The sequence below is a fragment of the Hypanus sabinus genome, chromosome 1 (genome assembly GCF_030144855.1).
Source record: "Hypanus sabinus isolate sHypSab1 chromosome 1, sHypSab1.hap1, whole genome shotgun sequence".
Classification (NCBI taxonomy): domain Eukaryota; kingdom Metazoa; phylum Chordata; class Chondrichthyes; order Myliobatiformes; family Dasyatidae; genus Hypanus; species Hypanus sabinus.
In genome coordinates, this window is record NC_082706.1 from 165,411,437 (window position 1) to 165,435,092 (window position 23,656).

Here is a 23,656-nt window from a genome sequence, read left to right on the forward strand (position 1 = left end):
TTCAGGATCCGGGGTTTCAGACAAGTCCTTTTCTTGTTTGTAATTGCCCATGTGAGGGTGGTGGTGAGCTCCCCTTGTGAGGGTAATGTCTTCTGGTGAAGACTGTTCTTTTGGGTGGGATGTTGGTGGATTCAGACTCAGTGATTGTCTGCCCTGTTGGGTGTGGTCTTTCATTTATTTTATTATGGTTAATGGATTTATTGAGTATGCCTGCAAGAAAATGAACCTCTGGGTTGTATATGGTGCCATACATGGACTTTGATAATAAACTGACTTGAACTTCGAAGATGAAAGAGCAGCAGGTTAACTCCAGATGAAGATAGAATACAAGGTGGAAGAGAACCTGCAAGTGATGGTGTTCTCATTTGTCTTCTACATTGCCCTTCTTGGTGTTGGAAGTGCCATCAGAATAGCCATGGTGAGTCACTACAGTGTATTATATAGACTGAAATGACTGAACTAGCTGTAAAGAGGATGAATGTATAGAGTGACCAGTGCTGAGCTTATACATTGGACTGCCTGGTCCTGGATTTCTTCAGAGATGTTAATGTTGCAGGATACCCACTCTTGTAGATATATATTAATGTGGCTGGTGAATTCAAATTTATGGTCAATGGTGACTGCCCGGTGATTGGGCAATGGTAATAACATTGAATGTCATGGAGAAGGTGGTTATCTCTTGTTGGAAATCTTTATTACATTTCACTTTTATAGGATGGATATCACCTGCCACATATGAGCCCTTACCTAAATGTTGGTCAGGTCTTGCTGAATATAGGCATAGTCTATCATTTGCTAAGTAGTTGAAAACATTGCACCATCATCAGCGAACATTTCCACCTTTGACCTTATGTTGGAAGGAACGTCATGGATGAAGTAGCTGTAGAATTCCTGCTATGATGTCCCATGATTGGAATGATTGAATTTTGACAACCATAGCCATCTTCCTTTGTGTGAGGTATGACCCTGACCAGTAGCGCAGTTTCCCTTTCATGCTCATTGACTTCAGAGTTTCCAGGGTCTCCATGTCTGCTGATGCCCAGTATTCTTTCTCCATACTTACAATGGCAGACAGCAGCTTTCATCCCAGAGACAATGCGAGAGAATGTAAGATCTGGGTGGTCTATCAACATGTGAAGCAAGGACTGGCCAGGATACAGACTTGAATTCCATGGCTCATTGCTGAGTAGTCATACTCCTGCCTCAGTCTGCCAACAGCAGCCCTCCCACACCAGGACATGGGTGACTCATTGCTGAAGACTGCAGAAGGCAAAAATTTATACCAGGGTGCTAGTAGGCAGCACATAACAGTAGAGCGGGCAGGGATCGAAGCCATGCTCTCGATGGAACATTGCCATCAGTCATGCATCTCGTACCCTGTTTCCAGGCAACACGTTCTGAGCACTGAGGTACTAATGTAATATCTCTGCACATCACTGTCTGCTTAGAGGAAAACAGACAGAACCCATTCACACTTTCAAAAGCTTGCGCTATCAGCTAATCATTGGTGAAATGTCTGTCACTGAAGAGTTGATGGCCTAGATATTATGCCTTGTAGGCATTAAAATGGGATGTGCATGCCACTGTCCGACAGGGGAGTCAGAGGAGTGGTTTTGTATGTTCACAGTGTGCACATTGTTCATGTATCAATGATGTGACCTGAAGGACTGTTGTACAGTTCAGCATAATTTGAGGAGCTGTGTGCGTAGTGCAATGTCCTGCTCTGATTGGACTTCCTAAAGCTGTCATTCACAATAGGATCTGTTTCTGAAAACATTGGGTTGTATTCTGGTGACCCAGTGTTAAGGGTATTAGAATAGGCATTTTCTCAACTACTCACCTTAGCTAAAGTAGGAAGGGGACTGGAGAGTTTTGGTTCTTTGCAATTTTTATTGTAAGTTACTAGGTCACAAGGATGATTCGGGGAATGAAGGGGTTAGCATATGAGGAACGTTTGACAGCTTTGGGCCTGTACTCACTGGAATTTAGAAGAATGCGGGGGGACCTCATTGAAACCTACTGAATGTTGAAAGGATGAGATAGAGCGAATGCAGAGAGGATGCTTCCTATGGTGGGGGTATCACAGCCTCAAAATTGAGGGGTGACCCTTTAGAACAGAGGGAATGTTTTTAGCCAGAGAATAGTGAATCTGTGGAATGCTCTGTCACGGACGGCAGTGAAGGCCAGATCCCTGCGTATAGTTAAGGTGGGAGTTGATCGTTTCCTGATCGGTCACAGCGTCAAAGGATGTGGCAAGGTGGCGGGTGTATGGGGTTGAGTGGAATCTGGGATTAGCCATGATGGAATAGTGGAGCAGACTTGATGGCTGAATGGCCTAATTCCTTGCTTATCTTCATTCCCAAAAAAAACCAAAAAAAAACTTTGGGTTGTTTTTGAAGATAACTGCATTCTTTCTTAGTTGGGAAATACACTTCAGTGTTATCCTCTAGTTACATACAATATGTCGTAATCGCATGGAATTCTAGCTTTAACATCAAGCATTCCTCCCTGTCCCTCAGCCCCTTCAGTAGAGCACATTTTTGTAAAAAACAGCTTGAAGTCAGTTGCATAACAAACAAAAATATAAAGCTAATGATTGCTGACAGCATTTTAGGGTCCAAAAGACAGGCACGTTCATTTGGATTGTAATCTCCCTTGAATAGTAGAAATGGATTACCCAAGTTAATCACTCTCAACAACTGGTTAGTCTATAGATAGTGGCAATAAAGTCTACACGAGTTACTAACCTGCATCTATACCTTAGGCAGGAAAGATATTTTGTACCTTACAATAATATAAACACTATAATAACATTGGTATTACAATAACAAAGTTTTTTTAAGAGAAGGGAAGAGTAGTAATGAAATCCGAACATTGCCAAATAAGAAAACTGCTGAATCCAGCTCTGCAACTTTGTGGCTACTTAAGGGTTGAGAAATTAATGCAAAAAATAAAACACAGCATTAATATGTCCTTGTGTTTTTCTGCAATGGCTCTTCTAAAACATACAGTTTGAATAAAATCTTTTCTGTAAGCATTTTCTGTCATTTTGTGTAAATTGTTTACTTGGCTATTTGGAAAAGGAAAGAACAATATTATTAGCAAATGGAACAGCAAACTAAAGTAACAGATACTGAAGAGGTAAAATTAAAATCCAAGCACTAAATAGTCATTTTTGGTATACTGCATATCAATGTTTAAACACCGGCTATATTTTGTGTCATTGAATTATTTTTTTCTTTTCTTTGTGTAGTTGATCTTTTACATAATATTTCCTGATACTCTGATTCATTAGCAATTCCATAATCAGTTGATTAAAATAAACTTTACTTATCTTTGCTTATTTTATGCAGAAGGGAATTGAAGATGAACAATAGGCTGTTCAAGTGATCATGCAGTTACAAGAAAGCATATGAGACTAGGAACATTTTTTTTCTCGAGTCAGCTGATTTTAAAAACATCTATTGCTTAAAATGAAAAATATGTAGAAGCAACAGCTCCAAGCTCACCAACAAAGGAAAATGTCTACTCTGAATAGTCATTATCTTTAATTGGATTGGATTTAATTTATTATTTGAGCATACCACTCCTTCTTTCTAAACTGCCATCACTCTTATATCTTTGTACGTCCTGTGCCACGCTATCCGAGGTTATATAAATTCTTCTAATCTTGAACCATCATTGCAATTAAGCTAGTGAGTTAGACCTTAATGCATTTGAATGGGCAATATACAAATGTATATGGTGAAGGGTCTTGGCCTGAAATGTCAACTCTTTATTCCTTTCCATAGATGCAGCCTGACTTGAGGAAATTGGAGGTCTAAGAGCTAGTCCTCATCAGAGGATCAGAAATGGAGAGGGTCAGCAACTTTAAATCCCTCAGTGTCATTATTTCAGAGGATCTATCCTGGGCCCAGCGTGTAAGTACAATTAAGAAGAAAGCATGGCAGCGCCTCTACTTCCTTAGAAGTTTGTGAAGGTTTGGCATGTCACCTAAAATTCTGACAAACTTCTATAGACTTGTGGTGAAGAGTAAATTCACTGGTTGCATCACAGCCTGGTATGGAAGCACCAATGCCCTCGACCAGAAAATCGTACAAGTGGTTCTGAATACGGCCCAGTCCATCACGGGTAAAGACCTCTCCACTACTGAGCACATTGTCATGGTGTGCTGTCACAGGAAAGTCGCATACATCATAAGGGGACACCCACCCCAGATCATGCTCTCATCTCGCTGCTCCCATCAGGAAGAAGGCACAGGAGCATCACGACCCATCGGTTCAGGAACAGTTATTCCCCCCTCAACTATCATGCTATTGCAGTTAATTGGAAATCGGATTCATATAGATAGGAATATACTTAAGTATAGTATAGGAAGAATGAAATTTCCAGCTGTATTCCACTTGAAAAAATTACTTATTATTTAAGAGATAAATATGAAACATTTTTGAAAATTTGGTGCCCTTATTTACAAAAGACAGGATTAAATATATAGGTGCTCTGAAGATAAAATAATTGGTTATTTGGGGAAAGAAATAAATATATATACTAAAGTTATTACGAACTCCGTGGAGCATGTGGGGATCTTCCGATATCCAGGCACTCTTTCTTTTTTTTCCTATTTCTTTTTCTTTTTTTCTATAGGGATGTTAGGGGGGAGGGCCTAAAGGGAGGGGGGAAGGGTATATATTTTTTTTCTTTCTGTAATCATTTGAAAACTCAATTTAAAAAGTTTTTTAAAAAAACTATCATGCTTTTGAACCAGAGGAGATAACCACTCAGCTTCACTTGTCCCATCACTGAACTTTTCCCACCACCTATCAACTCACTTTCAAGGACACTTCATCTCATGTTCTTGACACTTATTGTTTATGCATTTATTATTAATTATTTTTTCTTTGGTATTTGCACAATTTGTTGTTTCCACACTGGTTGTTTGTCTGTGCTGTTGGGTGTGGTCTGTCATTGATTCTATTATAGTTCTTGGGTTTACTATGTGTGTTTGCGAAAAAAAAGAACGTCAGGTTTCTATATAGTGACAAGTATGTACCTTGAAAATAAATTTACTTTGAACTTTGAGCTTTGACCAGCTGAAATCCTCCAGCACTTTGTGTATGTTATTCTGGATTTCTAGCATCTGCAGAATCTCTTGTGTTTAATATACATCGAAACTTGATTTGTTGTAAAAACTACCTGATTGTCAGACTTCTGATTACAATAATTTTCTGCTGACATTTGTGTAGTTTGCTTCTCAACTATTATGTAATATGATGCAAAAGCCAGTCCTCATATGTTGAGGACTTCACATCCCAAGACAACACACTCTTTACTCTCTTGCAAATGCTCTTAGAGAAATCTTTTTGTATGCTAGATTTTAACATTGTCCCTATATAATCTAGTACAGAGAAACATAATCAAGTCCAATGCAAAAAAAGCATAAAAATTTAATAGCCATTTATCTCTTCAAGTACTCAGTTTTGTTTGCAGCTTCCATGTATTTTGCTGAACAATGTATACAGTAATTTCTATGCATAGTATTTACAAATTCCTCCTTGGGAATTTCTGCTTTGTGTTTTAATATTTGAATTGTAATTGGATATCTTACATGAAGAGTAATTGCTCTTTTAATTGAGTGGGGATTGCTGTTCCAAGCTGGGAGGCCTGTCAGAGAAAGTGATTTAACTTTGAGGAGCTAATTATTCCTGTAAAACATCAGAAAATTTTACATTTGTTTTGTTGTATTGTGTACTACCTTTGTGCTTGTCTCCTGGAGTAGGGCACTCATCTCTTTAGGCTGAGTCTGCCACTTAGTGAGATCATGGCTGATCTGACTGTAACTTCAATGCCCTGATCCAGTTCAGAATCAGGTTTATTTTAACCGGCATGTGACGTGAAATTTGTTAACTTAACAGCAGCAGTTCGATGCAATACTTCATATAGAAGAAAAAACAAAATTAAATAATTATACTAAATAAGTTGATCAATACATTATATGTATATTGAATAGATTAAAAATCATGCAAAAAACAAATAATATGTTAAAAAAGTGAGGCAGTGTTCAAAGGTTCAATGTCCATTTAGGAATTGGATGGAAGAGGGACAGGAGCTGTTCCTGAAATGCGAGTGTATGCTTTCAGGCTTCTGTACCTCCTACCTGATGGTAACAGTAAGAAAAGGGCATGCTCTGGGTGCTAGAGGTCATTAATAGTGGATGCTACCTTTCGGAGGCACTGCTCCTTGAAGATGTCCTGGATATGTTGTAGGCTATTACCAAAGATGGAGCCAACTAAATTTACAACCCTCTGCAGCTTCTTTCGGCCCTGTGCAGTTCCTCCCCCCCCCCCCCCATACTAGACAGAGATGCAGCTTTTCAGAACTGTCTCCATGGTACATCTATAGAAGTTTTTGAGTGTACTTGTTGACAAACCAAATCTCTTCAAGCCCCTAATGAAATATAGCTGCTGTCTTGCCTTCTTGTCTTACAGGTTAGATCCTCAGAGATCTTGACACCCATGAACTTGAAACTATCACTCTCTCCACTTCTGATCCCTCTATGAGGATTGGTATGTGCTCCTTCATCTTACCTTTCTGAAGTCCACAATCAGCTCTTTCATCTTACTGACGCTGAGTGCCAGGTTGTTGCTGTGGCACAACTCCACTAGTTGGCATATCTCACTCCTGTACACCTCTCGTCACCACCTGAGATACTACCAACAATGGGTGTAGCATCAGCAAATTTATAGATGGTATTTGGGCTATGCCTAGCCACACAGTCATGGATATATAGAGAGTAGAGCAGTGGGGTAAGCGCACACTCCTGAGGTGCCCCAGTGTCGATCGTCAGCGAGGAGGAGATGTTATCACCATTCTGCACAGATTGTGGTCTTCTGTTTAGGAAGTCGAGGATCCAATTGCAGAGGGATCCTATAAAGCCTATTATAACTTTTTGCCATTTTGATTATCATGTATCCTATAACTCTATCTTATAAATCTTCACAATCTATTTCAATCACTCTTGAGGAAGTGAGTTCAGAGACTCACATTCCTTGTGACAGCATCTGAGGCAGTACCTTCAATTCCCCAACAACTGGAAAATTCCTTCTGCATCCATTCTGTCAGGGCTCCTCTGATTTTTATATGTAACATCAAACCCCCCTCATTGCTGAAGTCCAGACAATACAATCTTTCCTCACAAAATAAATTATCCATTTCATGTGCTTGTCTAAGTTAAGTTCAAAAGTCAAAGTAAATTTGTTATCAAAGTGCATATACGTTACTATATGCTACAGGGGTGGACAACTTTTACATTCCATGTGTCACTTATATAGACATATTTAGCATTTTTACACGATATATTGATTTAATATAAAAACAAGATAAACATTACTTACCTTAATGAGACTTTTAACAAATATATTTTGTCTTCTTTTGATTTCTTCCTTTTTCTTAATCACATATGCTTTCCGTAACTCAGACCCAAGCACTAGCTTCAGTTTTCCTTCTATTTCAGTATGATGTTGTGTTTTATAGTGTCTATTAAGATCATGTCTATTATGTGAGAAAATGTTTTCACAAACAATGCACAATGGTTTTCCTGACGGACCCACTATAAATAAGAACTCATTTCCCCACTGGTCATTGAATTCACGCTTATTATCACTTTCTGCTTTTCTTTTGCTCATTTTCTTTTGCACTGTGATGGGTAACTGAATGTAAAAACAAGGCTTAATTTTTGAAAAAGTACAAAACTGCAAACGTTCACAAAGGACGAACAAAGCACAACTCCGTAGCTCACGAGTGTCAATTGTAAACTGACTGGCAAAGACCTGTGACGCACCACTGGTGCAGACGCCTGGTGCCTCAGGATCAAACAAGTATCTAACGTGTATTGAACAGTCATGGAACAACTGCAGAACAACAGTCCTTCTTTCCTAGTTTGACTCATTGTACATTTTTTAAATTGAAGACAGATTAATCTGAAAGCAGGTAACATTCACCAGAAGATGTGCATGAAATAATAAAATCACTAAAAATAATTGCTCTCATTCTCAGTAAATTCTCAGTAAAGCCCAGTTCTAGCTCTAAGCTACTGGAATTCCTGCTACAGATTTTTTTTCTACAAATCGGTTTTTGGTTAACACTTTTTGTGTGAGTAGGCTTACTTTTTTATTATTATCACCGGGGTACAATGCGCCACGTCTAATCATCCAATGTGCCATTTTTGGCACATGCGCCATAGGTTGGCCATCCCTGACATACAACCTTGAGATAAATTTTCTTTCAGGCATTTATATGAAAAAAAGAAATGCAATAGATTTTTACAAAGAACTACTCATAAACCAAGACTGACAAACACTAATGCAAAAGAAGACAACTGTCCAAATAAAAATAAAACTGAGGACATGTGATGCAAAGTGTCCTTCAAAGTGAGTGTGCAGGTCGCAGAATCAGATTAGCGTAGTTGTGAATGAAATTATTCATGCTGGTTCACAAGCCTGATGGTTGTAGGGTAATAACTATTCCTCGGCCTGGTGGTGTGGGACCAAAGGCTTCTGTACCTCCAGCCCGATGGTAGAGGAGAGGAAAGGGAATGGTTGGATGAATATTGCTTTCTTGTGGCTGTGCTCCACTTAAATGTATTTAGTGATGAGGTTGGCTTCATCTGTGATGGATTGGGCTCTATTCAGCACTTTCTGTAGGCTTTTCTATTCCTGGACACCTCTGAAAGTTTTCCAATGCATTAACATCCTTCCTCAGATAAGGAGACCAATTGTATGTTGGCTTCTCCTTGGATAACATGGTTTTACAAACACAGCACTAGAATAGGATGACTGTCGTGGATGTAAATGACTTTCATTCTTGGAGATATGTATATAACTGTCTTTCTCCTGCCATTAGTACACATAGACTGAATCACTTCTGACCCTCGAGATTCTTCCCTATCAAAGTCATTCCTCTGGCTCAAATGTCTGACTGCTGTTTTCTGAATCCAGCACCCTTGCCCCACGCCAAAAAGGTAGTTTTAATCCACTCTATCCCTTTTGTTCAATGTGTACAAGTGAGGTTTTCAGCTAAAGGCCATGACTAAGCCAATGTTGTACCCATCTAACATGCCCTTTAGTGTGCTCTAGAGTTTATAGAACATTAACCAGACTCACTTTACTTTTCTGAAACAACTAGGGCATCTTATTGGCAAAGTAATGCGGGATTAATCGTGTGTTAAGATTTATTCCTCAAATATCAACACAAGAAAATTATTTATTCACCACCAATAGTTTTATGGGATTTTTGCTATGTGCAAACCAGCTGTTGCATATCCTACATTAAACCAAGCACGTCATTGGCGATAAACTTCATGGACAGTTTGAAGTTCAGAACGGTCCTACATAAGTGTCAGTTGTCCTTTCAATTCCTGAGCTCACATAAGCCTACACTGGACACTGCTTTAAAGGAATATCAATAGTTATTGTAAATATCTATGACATTATTCCATACTTTCCCAATACTGGGTGTGTTTGATGTATCTGTTGACATTGACTTTTACATTTGCAGCTGGATGTCTTCAAAATATGCAATGAGTGCAGATTGTCATCGTCCATTACTCACAACATAAACAGAGATGAGGATGCCGTTTAGCTGAGATGCATTCATCAGCTAAGGCCTTGCACTCCACTATCACAGTGATCGCCAAGGTTCACTTTATCCACCACCTCTCAACTTCACCTTGATCTCTATTCCAAGCTTTAATCACTCCTTGCATGGAGTAGGGTTTCAGGACCTGTGCCTTTGTTCTACTTTCTTACACGTATTTAGATTTAATGTTATTTAGTATTCTATTCTGAAGGGAATAAAATGCCCTTTACTTTGTATTATCACAGTCAATGACAAAAGATAAATACCCTGCTTTTGAAGCATCACCTCTGGTGTCAGTACCAGAGAAATTGTATTGTTCTGGAGAAGATGGTGATTGCTCTATAAGCACATTATTGTTACATTCGAATCATATTTCTCAAAACATCTGAGAAAAGAGTTGAAAGAATTGCAAGAAGGGGTTGTTTGATGCTAATGTAGAAAATGAATGGGAAGATCCCATGGAATAATCAAACATGTATGAAATTAATACACTGAGATGTGTAACATTCCTATCTAATCAAAGAAATGTTGTCCACAACTTAAAGTGGGGAGTTGCATACAATTTGCATTTCAATCATTATGAAGTATCAAGAAATGTCAGCAATATTTTAGAGACCACAGCTGGGTTTCCTCAGCAAAAGAAAATAAAACAGAATGAGTTTGTATTCATTTTGTTGGAGGTCAGTAATATATCTCCTCTACTTATGAAAAAAAACTAGCAGTGTTTAAGACAAGTGAAAAATGAGATTTTTCCCTCAAATTAAACTCTGGGTGAATAACAATAATTTGTATTTAATAAGCATATATAACAGATGAAAATTCCAATGTACTTTATGAAAGTGCAATAATATAGAAGATATGACCACTAAAGAAGGAAACCTGGACTTGCTAAGAGAGATGGGTTCTAGGACAGAGCTTATTTGAAAGAAAGATGGTGAAGTCGAGAGGCTTAGTGAGAATATTCCAGAGGTTATGGTTAGCATAAAACATAGAACAGTATTCAGATTCAGATTGGCCTTTTATCCCACAGTGTTGTGTCTCCATGATCAATCTAGCCCTTTCCTCCTACATAGCCCATGACCTTTCATTCAGGCATTTACCAACTCTGACATCTCCCCTGAGATTTCCTCCACTTGTCTTAAAAGGATATCCTCTGTTATATATCATTACTGCCCTGGGGGAAAAAAATGTTTATGCCTCTTATAATCTGTCAAGTCACCTCTCATCCTCCTTTGCTCCAAGGAGGAAAATCCCTAGCTTGCTTGCTTAACTTTTCCTCATAAGATATGATTCTTAATCCAGACTGCATCCCGGTTGATTTCCTCTGCATCTTCTTTCATCCTTTCAATATTGAGAAATTACCAGAATTGAACAAGATACTCCAAGTGTGAGCTAACCAGAGTTTTACAGCGCTGCAACATTATGATACAGTGCTTGAACTCAATCCCTTGAAGGTCAACACACCATACGCCTTGTGCACTAACTTGTACATTAACTTTGAGGGATCTATGGACAGACTCCCAAGATTCCTCTGTTCCTCCACACTGCTAAGAATCGTGCCATTAACCTAGTTCACTTCACACATTTCCAGATTGAACTCTATCTGCCACTTCTCAATCCAGCTCTTCATCCCGTCTAAAACAGGATGAAACACTAATTACATTGCTATTAATTGATAAATGGAAAAATTGGAAATTGCACAAGAAAATAAAATAAAATTCATCTGGACATTTTCAACTTGACTGACAAAAACTGGGAACCCAGTGAAAAACTCAAGTAATTTCAACAAGTTATTCCTCAGCATTAAGTAGCCAGAGTTAGAAGAAGAAATTCTGTAAAAGTTTAAGCGGATCCATGTTCATCAAATCAAAAATAAATGAAAGTCTGAGGAAGAAAAAAGATGGAGTATTCTTTATGATTGCCTTTGCTTTCTGGAGCTGTCAAAACTAATCAAATGTCCTTTGCAGCTATCAATGCAAAAATCACCTTCATCAAAAATGGAAGATTCCCCACTTTACCAGCAGAGTTACTCCTACTTTGACAATGCAACAGGGCAAAGTATCTCATGTGATCTATCTCAGCAGTGGCAGCCTATAAGAAACTGAAGACAAGGTTTATGAGAGTGGCAAGTTTTTGCCTTCCACTTTCAGGAGAGTGCTTGCGCTTGTGTTTATTTGCTTCCAGGGGTTTGTGAAGTGAGAAACTATTAAAAATAATGCTCTCAAAGGGAAATTAGGGTCTGAGAAATTAATGGGAGATGGGGAAGATTCTGGATATACAGTGGAGTAACACCATGAAGGAACTTGAATATGAGATTGGTATTGTTGAACTGAGAATCACGTCTGTCTGCAGGCACAGGGAAATGGTGGTGAGACAAGGAACGTGGACATAATGAGATGATTGGTGGCAAAGATATGAGGTTTTCCTTCTTTTCCAGTATGATCCAATGGTAATCTCTGGTTCTGGCTGAGGACCAACAATGTTTCATCTTGCGAACTCATCTGTAACCCCTGGTACTCAAAACCTGTGCAACTTGAAGTTAGGAGAATGAATTCAAGAGCATCACTGTAGAGAACAGCCGGCATACAGTGGGAATGGAAGAACCAAAAGTGTAAATGTACAACAGAGTGTGCCAATAGCTGTAAAAATGCTGCCTCATGAGGACCTATGTAATGTGCTGGTGACTCAGGAAAGAAGTTTTTCCACAGGAATAAAGTTGTAGTGGTGAAGAGCTCAGTAATGGGCTCTCAATCCAGGAACCGTTTTGTATTTTCCCAATTCAATTCAATGCTTGAAGAAGAAAAATAATTAAAACCCAATGAACCCTGATGGGCTAGTTTTATGGACTGAGCTGAAACATAGGACCTTGAGCATAGACTGGAGTAAGCTCTTATAGGGTAATGAGACTGTAAGATGTAGTAGCAGAATTAGGCCATTTATCTCATTGAGTCTGCTCCACCATTTCATCATGACTGATCCAACTTTCCTCTCAGCCCCAATCTCCCGCTTTCTCCCCATATCAGTTCATGCCCAGACCAATCAAGAATCTATCAATCTTTGCCTTAAGTATACATAAAACTTGGAATCCACAAATGCCTGTGGCTAAAGAAGTTTCTCCTCACCTCCATTCTAAAAGGAAGTTCCTCAGTTCTGAGGCTGTGGTCTCAGACTCTCCCACCATGGGAAACATTCTCTCCACATCCACTCAAACAAGGCTTTTCACCATTCGATAGGTTTCAATGGGGTCATCCCTCATTCTTCTGAATTCTAATGAATACAGGTCCAAAGCCATCAAACACTCTTCATAAGACAAGCCATTCAATCCTGGAATTATTCAGGACCTCTAGCACCCTGGGCATGCCCTTCTCTCACTGTTGCCATCAGGTAGGAGATACACAAGTCCGAAGGTACACGCTAGCCATTCAGGAACAGCTTCTTCCCCTCTGCCATCCGATTCCTAAATGGTCATTGAACCTTTGAACACTACCTCACTTTTTAACATATTATTTCTGTTTGTTGCACGATTTTTAATCCATTCAATATATGCATACTGTAATTGTTTATTTATTTACTTATTATTTATTTGCTTGTTCTATACCGTGTATTGCATTGAACTGCTGCTGCTAAGTTAACAACTTTCATGACACATGTTGGTGATAATAAACCTGATTCTGATTCTGATTCCAAAAATCTTATACCTTCCCTCTAGCACCAACTCCATAGCCACATATTAAACTGTATTATCTTCCTCATTCTGGTGGCACAGGTAGCAATCCTGAGATCACAACCCCAGAGGTCCAGCCCTTTAATTCAGCTCCTAACTCCCTGAACATGCTATGAAGAACCTCGTCACTCGTCCTACCCATGTCATTGGTACCTGCATGGACCACGACCTTTGGCTGTTCAGCTCCCACTTAAGAATGCTGAGGACTCAATCCAAGAGATCCTGGACTCTGGTGTCTGGGAGGCAACATACTATCTGGGAATCTCGTTCTCATTCACAGAACCTCCTGTCTGTCCCCTAACTAATGAATCCCCTATCACCACAGCATGCCTCTTGTCCCCATTTCCCCTTCTGAGTCACAGGGGCAGGCTCAATGCCAGAGCCCTGACCACTGTGGCTTTCCTCTTTTAGATTATCCCTCCCCCACCCCCTGGAAGTTGTTAAGTGGGATGGCCACAGGGTTACTCTGCACTGGCTCCTTAACTACTTTCCCCTTCCTGACTGTCACCCAGTTTCCTGTGTCCTGCACCTTGGGGGTAACTAAATCTCTATATGTTCTATCTACCACCCCTTCAGCCTCCCGAATGATCTGGAGTTCATCCAGTTCCAGTTCCAGCTCCTTAGTGCAGCTGGACACACTTCTCGCAGTTGCAGTGGTCAACTGTCTCCCCACATCCCACAAGAGGACCAGTTCATAATTCTGCCTGTCATCCCTACTGTCCTAGCGAAGCAGATATAATGAAGAGGGAAAAAAACTTGAGCTTTTCATTTCTTTCCTTTCTTTGCTGAAGCCTCGAAGAGCCAAAGCCTTAAGATTGCCACTCTGTCCACTGCAACGACGGTCACTGTGCTTGCCCCTGCTTTCCTTTACTTTGCTCTCACCAATCAATCCCAAACGGCGACTGGTTGCTGGTCAAAGCTCTATTACACTGTCACGACCCTTCTATCCTCGGTCAGTGGACCTGATTGAAGTCTCCTCCTCTCCAAACTGCCAGTGTCCGGAGGTCTTACTACAGTGGCTGCTGGCCCCGTCTGTGCTGGCGGACTCCTCAGTGGGACATAGTTTACCCAGCAAGTCTACCCATGAGCAGCACACAACACAAAATGCTAGAGGAACTCAGCAGGCCAGGCAGAGTCCAGGAAAAGAGTAGAGTCGATGATTCCGGCTGAAACTCTTCTGCAGGACCTACCCACTAAATGGATGCCAGTTATAAGTCTCGTGACTGCAATGTATAGAAGTGGCTGCCAGGAATAGTTACGTCGTGAATATTTTAAATGTTGCTTTATTTATTATAACATCTTTCATAAAAACTTAATTCAAATGACAGATCTGGGGGCCAGGGAGAAAGAGGGCCAGAGGGTGGGACCTTTCTGACTGCTAAGGTCATTTATGCATCCAGTCACTTGCACTTGGAGATATAGGCTGTGATATGCCACGCTCCACTGCATTGTACTGCTGGTGAATTATAAGCTGAAAAACAGGTCAGTGATAATATGCAGCCCAAAGCTGGAAGGAACGTTATGCTGGGCAAGTGAGCTGTGCAATATACAGTAAGCTGGCAGAAAATCTGCCTGCAAAAGATGAAGAAGATGGAATATCGGAAACAGGGTGTACCAATTATGGCTAAGTGTGGGCTAGTGGGACCAGTTTATTTGATAATCTTAGTTGGCATGGACCAGATGGGTCAAGGAACCACTGCTATACTTCCCACCCCCTGCTTACGATCTGTAATTAACAAACTCGATTTAACAATTGACCAAGCTGCCTTTGCTGCATCTGGAGATCACATCTAATGTTCTCTCATTCTTTGCATGAAATATTTTCCAGCTCTTCGTGTGAAAAATCGGGCTCTAATTTGTAGCTAATCATCCCATTCCAGATACCAAACAGCTGAAGGAATCTCCTCTATCTACCCATTTTTCCCGTTAATATCATGCAAACTTAAAATAAGCTAATATTCGAAACTTCAGGAGTGCTTAAATAAGTTGATTATAGGTAGTTTGACTTAATTGTGTCTGTGAAAGCTATGGAAATAATGCCAGTCACAGCAGGGTGACTCACAGCAGGAGGTGACCCCTGAACTTCCAGAGTGACAGGAAATAAACTGAAAACGATTATCATGGTTAAAATCTTGATTTCATAACAAAGAATTTCTAAGCTATAGTTACATATCTTTTAGAGCCATATATTTGTCTACATTAAAATCAACTTGGAAAGTTTACAACATGCGTTTAATATATTAATATATCTTACTATGTTGATAGTTCTCTCTATTTTTAAGGTGTCGTCTATATTTTACCAATGCACATTATATGTATTTATATTGCACATTATTTTAATTTAAAATAATTGATCATTTTAATTATAAAAATTATTTTAATCATTTCTAATGTTTTCAATTGGCTTATAGTTTTCCCTTTGTTTTTTCCTTGCTTAATTAAAGTGCAATGTGGGACATGGAGAAACGGGGTTGCATACCTGGAGATGGGGCCAAAGCCAGTTGGAAGAACCTCAACAGACCACCTCCACCTCATGATCTTGTACAGTCATTCCGTGCAGATTGGATTCCTATTAGAATATTAAAAGGGCATCAGAATCAGAATCAGAATTGGGTATATTATTATTTTATATGACGTGAATTTGTTGCTTTGCAGCAGCAATACAGAGCAAATACATAAAACAACCATAAATAACTAAATAAATTGTGCGAAAAAAGGGATTAATGAGGTAGTGCTCATAGGTTCATTGACAGTTCATAAATATGATGACGGAGGGAAAGAAGATGCTCTTAAAACCGGAGTGTGGGTCTTCAGGTTTGATGGTAGGAATAGAGAAGAGAACATGTCCTATATGGTGAGGGTCCTTAGTGATGGATGCTGGCTTCTTGAGGCACCGTTTCATGAAGGTGTTTTTGATGTTGGGGAAGGTTGTGGCCATGTTGGAATTGGCTGAATCTATAACACTCAGCAGCTTTGTGCGATCCTGTGCGTTGGAGGATCTATACCAGCCTGTGATGCAGCCAATCAGAATGCTCTCCACTGTCCATCTATGAAAATCTGCAAGAGTCATTTACTTATTGGAATAAGTAAACAACCAATTAGATGCCACAGTAATCATCTTAGTAAATTATTGCTCATTTTCTAATTTCTCTTATTCTGACTTACCTTCTGGTCAAAATTTTATTGATAAGGAAAATAATATTTCTTCCTTTTCATGATCTTCTTGGAGTGTTTGTTATTTTATTGTCCAATAATGGAATGTTTGGCAAGAGAAGCTTAAGGAAAATGTTGGGTAAAAAAGTCTTGTTCTAGTGTATTAAAATGTAATTATATTTCTCTGATCTCACAATTTCGATCAGCATTTCAATTAAGTTTCTCAGTCTCTCAGGGAATTTAATGCACTGGCCTTTCCACTTGAGCTGCCAAAAAATACAAAGGAAATACAGTCCCAGTGTAATTTAATCCATTTCCTAACCACACCTATATCATTCATGGCAATTTGCTAGACCCAATGTTCCACTGACCTTTGACATTTTGACATATTTGCTCTTTTCTCTCCTGTCAAATATAACAAGAAAATTAAGAAGAGATGAATCACTGAAAAGATGAACAACCAAGAATTGGAATGGATTTCTTATTGTCACATGTACCTGTACCAAGATACAGTGAAAAGATTGACTTGCATACTGCTCATACAGGTCAATTCATTAAACAGTGCTTTGAGAAAGTACGAGGTAAACAGTAACAGAATGCAGACTAAAGTGCAGCAGCTACAGAGTAAGTGTGGTACAGATAAATTAAGGTGCAAGATCATATCGAAGTACATTGTGAGGTGAAGAATCCATCTCATTATACTAGGAAATCATCCAATTGTCTGATAACAGTGGGACAGAAGCTGTCCTAGAGCCTGTGGTATGTGCTTTCAGGGTTTTAAATCTTCTGCTCAATAGGAGAGAGAAGTAGAGGGAATGTCCAGGGTGGGGATTGGATTATGCTGGCAGCTTTACTGAAGCAGCAAGAATAGTCAGAGTCCATTGAAGGGAGGTTAATTTCTGGGATGTGCTGAACTGTGTCCACAACTCTCTTCAGTACTTTTGAAGTGACGGGCACAGCAATCGCCATACTAAACTGAGATGCATCCAGATAAGATGTTTTCTATGGTACAATGATAAAAATCAGTACGGTTTGATGGGGACATGCCAAATTTCTTTTGTATCCTGAGGACGTAGAAGTATTAATGATCATTCTTGGCCATCTATGTGGTTGGAACAGGGCAGGCCATTGGTGATGTTCACTTCAAAGAACATGAAGATTTTAAACCTCCCAACCTCAGCACCATTGATAAAGATGGGGACATGTGTACTGCTTCCCTTCCTGCCTTCCTAGTATTTTGGTTATGTTAAATTGTGAAAATAGAAAATCGACTGTTCTTATTATTCAATATATTCAAAAAATAAAATTAAAAACATCACTTTAATTTTACAGAAAATATATAGATTGCCCATATTTTGGTCTGCAAAATCATTCAAATATTTCCTTTTACAATGAATCTACCCTAAAACCCTAAAGTGAAAAAAGGTCTTCATAAATTAAACAATGAGCGATTTTCTGGAGCAAAATGTATTGTTTTTGAAAAATACCTTTGAGAAAAAAGACAAGAGGTTTTGGGGTAGCTTCACCTATATTTTATCAGTGTCCATCAGTATAACTTTAAAGGTTTGTGGAAAATGTCACATTTATCTCCAAAGGGATCCTGACAGGCTTTTGAAAATATAGGAAAGAGCAACTGATTGTGACATGATTCATGAAATCTCTCATATATCCTAAAATGTGATGAAAACATAGAGATAGAAATGCTTAAATATCCAAAGAGATAAAATTATCCCCACTTCTAGAGTATTTGGAAAGAAACAGAAGCACTAAAAGAGGACAGTATCACCAGTTTCTCAAACTTCTCCCAATTGCCCCTCCCTCATCTCCTTCACCATTCCCCATTTCTGTTTCTCTCTCTCACCTTATCTTCTTACCAGCCCATCACCTCCTTCTTGTGTTCCTCCTTCTTCCCTTTCTTCCATGGTCTTCTATCCTCTCCTATCAGATGCCACCTTCTCCAGCCCTTTATCTCTTTCACCGATCAACTTCCCAGCTCTTTACTTCATCCTCTTCCCCTCTCCTGGTTTCAACCATCACCTGTCACCACGTACTTCTTTGTCCCTTCCCCCTACCTTCTTACTCTGACTTCCCCCCTTTCTCTCTTGTCTGCATGAAGGGTCTCAGTCCGAAACATTGACAGTTTACTCTTTTCCATAGATGCTGCCTGACCTGCGGAATTCCTCCAGCATTTTGTGTGTTGCTTTGGATTTCCAGTACCTACAGGTTTTCTCGTGTTTGCAGTATCAGTAATTATTTTGTGCTTTTTTAATTCCATGGGTTCTGCTCCCAACTCCTTCACTACTTCAAGTCATGAGATTCATTAATTTATCCACATTGATATCTGGTACATCATCAAAAATTCTTTCATTTGTTAAGTATACTTCAATAGATTTAAAATTTGTTTCAGTCAAATGAACAAACAAACAGAAAATCCTTCAAATGTTACTGAAAAACTAACACCAGGAGCGAATTATACTGCTACAGAAAACAGGAAAATAGAGCAGCTATCTGTGTAGATTGAAATCAAATTGGCAACTGTGTGGTGTTTGTGATAAATTAACACACAACAGACAAACTGGATAGTACATGGTGTGTTATGCCAAGGATTTACACTTTAAATTAACGCTAAAAACCTGGGGACCTGTTGATATATGTTAGACCACAAATATGAATCTTCAATAAAAACAAAACCTTTATTTTGAAATTATAACTTGTGATTGAAAAAATTATGAAGGATTTTTTTAATATCAGGCCCTTTTTTATATATGTTTTTTTTTATTTTTTATGTTTTTTTAATGTCTTTGTTAATAGCAGATACAGACCCGAGCTGCAATGTGATTCTCAGCCATACCTGAACAGTTTCATCTTCCTAAAGCAGAGATTCACAAACTTTTATGCTGCACTTCATCTCAGAGAGAATTGGTGATTCCTCCAATCCCATTCCTTACTAACTATAACCACTAAAAATGCAAGTTTTTATCATTTCTTTGTCCATCTAACCCGAACATACATTGAAATTGAAAACCTAGGACTTAATATCCAAACGTAGATTTTAAATAGACTGGGAATTGATCAGTTGTTAGATGAAGTTATTGGATGAGGGTAAAGATGTCATGACTATGAACAAAAGAAGAAATTACTGGAGGAACTGCCACATATTTCTCCAAAAAATGAACATAACATAAAGGAGGACATCATATAGCCTACTTGAAGTAGAAAATTCCTTTTGCTCTGCTGGCAAAATAAAAAGCCTTATGTTCTTGCTGGAAAATTGCACCAACTCAGTAATGGACGATGCTAAACTCAGTGTCCATGAAAGCTGTAACTGGCTGTAAGTTGCTCCATGACAATTCAACTGTTATCTGCAATGTAGATTATGGATCCATATATGAATTCTGGTAAGGACTTCTGTTGCTGTCAACGTACAATGCTTTATAATAAAAATTCACTGAACAGCCTTGATACATTTGGAACAACATATATTCAAATATTATGAGAGGGCTCAAAGGAAGTTTACGAAAATGATTCTAGGATTAAGAGGAGTGTCTGATGACTCTAGGTCTGTTCACACTGGAATTCAGAAAAATGAAGAAGGGTCTCATTGAAAACTATCAAATGTTGAAAAGCCTCAATAGAGTGGATCTGGGGAAGATATTTCCTATGCTGAGGGAATCTAAGACCAGAGGACGCAGCCTCAGAATAGAGGGATGTCCATTTAGAACAGAAATGAGGAGGCATTCCTTTAGCAAGTGGGTGGTGAATCTATGAAATTCTTTGCCACAGTCAGATGTGGAGGCCGTCAGTGGGTATATTTAAGGCAGAGATTAATAGATTCTTGTTAAGTCATGGCATGAAGGGATATGGGGAGAAGGCAGGAGATTTCAGCTGAGAGGGAAATCTATCAACCATGATGAAATGCTGGAGCAGGTTCAATGGGACAAATGGTTTAATTCTTCTCCTATATGCCATAGCCTTTTATTATGATAGATTTCAGGGACCATGTGCAAGCCTATACTTTGCTTTAAGGTTTCTCCACATGCATTATGAAGCTTCATGCTAACAAATTACAATGCAAATTTGCTGACGACACTATCCCAAACAATAACGAGGTTGTCTACAGGGAAGAAGTCATCTCTCTGACACAGTGGTGTCAAGAAAACAACCTCTCCCTCAATGTCACAAAAACAAAGGAGCTGGTTGTGGACTACACGAGGAATGGAGACCCGCTAACCCCTATTGACATCAATGGATCTGGGGTTGAGAGGGCGAACAGCTTCAAGTTCCTCAGCATCCATGTCACCAAGGACCTCACATGGTCTGTATACACCAGCTGTCTGGTAAAAAAGGCACTGCCTCTTTCACCTCAGATGGTTGAGGAAATTTGGTATGGGCTCCCAAACCCCAAGAACTTTCTACAGGGGCACCATTGAGAGCATCCTGACTGGCTGCCTCACTGCCTGGTGTGGGAACTGTTCCTCCCTTAATTGGGGGATTCTGCAGAGAGTGGTGCGGACAGCCCAGCGCATCTGTAGTTGTGAATTTCCCGTGATTCAGGATATTTACAAGGGCAGGTGTGTAAAAAGGGCCTGTAGGATCATTGGGTACCCATGTCATCCCAACCACAAACTATTCCAGCTGCTACCATCCGAGAAGCAGTATTGCAGCATAAAAGCCAGGACCAACAGGGTCCAGGGCAGCTTCTTCCACCAGGCCATCAGACTGATGAACTCAGGCTGATTTGAGTGTACTCTATATTACATTGACTGTTTTATTTATTATTAATTATTATAAATTACGCTGTTTGCACATGGCACATTTAGATGGAGATGTAAGATAAAGATTTTACTCCTCATGCATGTGAAGGATGTAATAAATAAAGTCAATTCAATTCATTCAGTATCAATTCTGCGCCCTTATGTTTCCTATTACCTGTAAGGGCCTATCACTGCACATTACTGGAATAATTACTGAGCTCACATGCTCAGAAAGAAAGTTTTCTATTAGAATGCCAAATGCTGCTCAGCAGTCTCGGCAACCTGGTCCAGCATTTATCTTTTTGACAGAAGTTCATGGAGAAATACAGCATGAATTTGAGGTGGTCATAAGGTATCAAAATGCCTGTGCAACCTGTAACCTTTGTGACACTAATTGCATCATTGCTATTAAGTTGTGAAGAAAATTGATGTCATTAGCTTTCCGGACAGTTCATGTGAAATGATGATATTTTAAGAGTGCTTTGCAAAGCAGCAAAGAGCAATGAACATGTAAAATGATATATAATCACAGGAATGAGGAGGAACCTAGTTTGTCAGTCAGGCTGGTGTCTGCATGGGAGAAGAGTCAGAAAAACAAGCTCTGATGATAAGTAGTGTCTGACTTTAAAATATTTATCCTTTGTTTTCAGAACTCTTCATGGCTTGTTCTCTATCTGTCGGAAATACTCTCGTTATTGCTTCCTAATCATTCCCAAATGTAATTGCTTCACCACTGGAAGCTATGTTTCAGTTGTCACAGCCCTAAATTTTGGGATTATTTGCCCACCACAGCTCCTTCTTCATTTTAGAAGCTCCATGAAGTGGCCTATTTTTATTTATACAGATATAACTTTAAATGGTTTGGTGTCAAATTTTGATGGATAATCATCCTGTAAAATGACTTGTTGTATTTTGTCATAGAGTCATCAAGTCAAAGAGAAGTACAGCACAGAACTAGCCCCTTCAGCCCATCTAGTCTGTGCAGAGCCATTTAAACTGCCTACTCCTGTCAACCTGCACCGGGACCGTAGCCCTGCATGTCTCTGCCATCCATGTACCTATCCAGTCCTCTCTTAAACGTAGAAACCGAGCTCACGTGCACCACTTGCGTTGGCAGCTCATTCCACACTCTCACAACCCTCTGAGTGAAGAATTTAGAATTTATTTAAATCTTACATCCATCCCACAGCATGAGAGAGTAAAAGTCTTTGCATTATGACTCTGTTACAATGTACAGACATGTGAATTTAAAAGCCTAATGGTTTGTAGAAAGAAGCTGTCCCATAGTCTGTTGGTCCTGGTTTTAATGCTGCGGTATCGTTTGCCAGACGGAAGCAGCTGAAACAGTTTGTTTGGGGAGACTGGTGTCCCCGAAGAACTTCCAGGCCTTCTTTCTGCACCTGCTGCTGTAAATGTCCTCAATGGAGGGAAGTTCACATCCACAGATGAGCTGGGCTGTCCGTACCACTCTGCAGTGCCCAGTGATCAAGGTTGGTAAAGTTCCTGAACCAGGCAGGGATACAACCAGTCAGGATGCTCTCAATGGTCCTCCTATAGAAGATTTTGCAGGTTTTGGGGCCCACGCCAAACCTTTGCAGTCGCCTGAGGTGGAAGAAATGCTATTGTGCATTTTTCGCCACAAAGCCGATATGTACAGTCCAGGTGAGATCATCAGTGATGTGTATACCAAGGAACTTGAAATTAGTCAACCTCTCAACTGCAGACCCATTGATGTTGATTGGACTGTCTCCATTCCTCCTGTAATCCACAATCATTGTTTTTGGACATTGTTATCCTGGTACCACTGTGTCAAGGTGTCAACCTCTCCTCTGCAGGCTGTCTCATTTCTGCTAGAAATAAGGCCAATCAAAGTCAAGTCATCTGCAAATTTGATCAGCAGGTTGGAGCTGTGTGTGGCAGCACAGTCGTGGGTGTAAAGGGAGTAGAGAAGGGGACTCGGAACACAGCCCTGAGGGGCACCTGTATTGAGGGTCAGAGGGGCAGAGGTGAGGGAACCCATCTTTAACACCTGTCAGTGATCAGATAGGAAGTCTAGGATCCAGCTGCACAAGGTGGGGTGCAGGCCAAGGTCTCTGAACTTTCTGTCAAGTCTAGAGGGAATTATGGTGTTGAACTGTAGTCCAGGAACAGGAATCCAGGTGAGTGAGGATACTGTGTAGTGCTGTGGCTATGGCGTTATCGGTAGACTTGGTCAGTGATGCTTGGTTAAGGGTTTCAACAATGATGAAAGCAGCCTCTGGGTGTGTGGTTTCATGGATATTGATGGTTTCGCAAAGTTCATTGAGAGCCAGATTGGAATCAGCCTCCTTATGTTCCTCTTAATCTTTTCATTTTTCACCCTTAATCCATCACCACTAGTTGTAGTCCCACC

At 39.7% G+C, this 23,656-nt stretch overlaps 1 long non-coding RNA gene across 3 annotated transcripts in view; it reads right to left on the reverse strand.

The window, feature by feature from the left end:
• LOC132399864 (uncharacterized) overlaps positions 1–23,656 on the reverse strand; it is a 64,983-nt gene that overhangs the window by 34,743 nt on the left and 6,584 nt on the right. For all 3 annotated transcript variants that reach the window (XR_009514126.1, XR_009514124.1, XR_009514125.1), the window contains exon 3: positions 15,837–15,926. This is a non-coding gene — a long non-coding RNA (uncharacterized LOC132399864). The remainder of the gene's footprint in view (positions 1–15,836; positions 15,927–23,656) is intronic.